Genomic DNA, 1,576 nt, shown 5'->3' with positions numbered 1-1,576 from the left:
AGTGTTGTATTGGTGGGATTAACTAGAGTTTCACTGTGTTGTATTGGTGACGTTGTATGAATGTTGTCGTGGCGACGTTGTGTTTCAGAGGAAGCGTGTGGAGGAGTCTCCGCCCCGCATCACCAGCGTCCCGAACCTCAGCGCCTACGAGAGGAGCGTCCTCCTCCCCCACGACTCCCCCTGCCTCCCCCAACATCCCTCCCCCTCCTCAACTCTGCCCTACGCCTCCTCCTCTCTCCCCCGTTCCTCCCCCTCCCTCCCCCGTACTCCCAGGTCTCCCAGTTCGGAACGCGGCGGTCGCGGCCCTCTCCCATCCCCCCTCCCCCCTGCTCCCACCACCCCTCTCCCCCTCTGTCCATCCCCCCTCCCCGAGCCTCGACACGGGATTCGACACATCACCTCTCCCTCGCAGGAGCGCCGCCCACACCTGAACAACCGGTCAACCAGGTAACAGATACTGTATCTATGGAAACAGCACAGCCAATAGGGATGTCTGTGTTTCTTCGCAAGTGTCCCCGAAGGCCAATGTCCTACGTCTGTCCAGGAGAATATCACCCCATAGCTGTCTGTCTCTTTCCTCTGTCTGTCTGTCTCTTTCCTCTGTCTGTCTCCTTCTGTCTGTCTCTTTCTCTGTCTGTCTCCTTCTGTCTGTCTCTTTCTCTGTCTGTCTTTCTGTCTGTCTCTTTCTTCTGTCTGTCTCTTTCTATGTCTGTCTGTCTTTCTGTCTGTCTGTCTTTCTGTCTGTCTCTTTCTCTGTCTGTCTTTCTGTCTGTCTCTTTCCTCTGTCTGTCTCTTTCTCTGTCTGTCTTTCTGTCTGTCTCTTTCCTCTGTCTGTCTCTTTCCTCTGTCTGCCTTGTCTGTCTGCCTTGTCTGTCTGTCTGTCTGTCTGTCTGTCTGTCTGTCTGTCTGTCTGTCTGTCTGTCTGTCGGATCTGTCTGTCCCCCAGCAGTCTAAAATGTGCTTCCTGTGTTCTCCAGGAGCCCATATTTGGAGCAGAGGGGGAGTGGCCAGGGGGCAGAGGGGCGGGACCCTCAGAGGCAGGAGTGGTACACCAAGTACTTCTCCTTCTGAACACACACACACACACACACACACACACACACACGTCTGACAGACCAAAACTATGCTTTGTTCAATGCAAATGTATTGTATTATAATCTATAATATGGAATAAAGTATTTTCTTTATATTTAATATTCTGTCTATGGTTTGTTGTTCCAGATCCAGGATGAATGAGTTAGCCAGGTTAACTGCTGTTCTATCAGCTATCAGATACTGGAGGGGGGGGGGCTGTTCCAGATCCAGGATGAATGAGTTAGCCAGGTTAACTGCTGTTCTATCAGCTATCAGATACTGGAGGGGGGGGGGGGGGGGGCTGTTCCAGATCCAGGATGAATGAGTTAGCCAGGTTAACTGCTGTTCTATCAGCTACTGGAGGGGGGGGGGGCTGTTCCAGATCCAGGATGACTGAGTTAGCCAGGTTAACTGCTGTTCTATCAGCTATCAGATACTGGAGGGGGGGGGGGGGGGGGGCTGTTCCAGATCCAGGATGAATGAGTTAGCCAGGTTAACTGCT

The 1,576-nt window shown here is 52.7% G+C and overlaps 1 long non-coding RNA gene across 1 annotated transcript; it reads left to right on the top strand.

The window, feature by feature from the left end:
* The first annotated feature begins 236 nt into the window (after nucleotides 1–236).
* On the top strand, nucleotides 237–1,194 carry LOC115180913 (uncharacterized). Its single transcript, XR_003873179.1, has 2 exons — nucleotides 237–447; nucleotides 978–1,194. It is a non-coding gene; the product is annotated as an uncharacterized LOC115180913 (long non-coding RNA).
* Nucleotides 1,195–1,576: the final 382 nt, after the last annotated feature.

The sequence above is a fragment of the Salmo trutta genome, unplaced genomic scaffold, assembly GCF_901001165.1.
Source record: "Salmo trutta unplaced genomic scaffold, fSalTru1.1, whole genome shotgun sequence".
Lineage (NCBI taxonomy): Eukaryota > Metazoa > Chordata > Actinopteri > Salmoniformes > Salmonidae > Salmo > Salmo trutta.
Note: the sequence above shows the minus strand (reverse complement) of the source record. Positions and strands in the feature narration are given on the sequence as shown.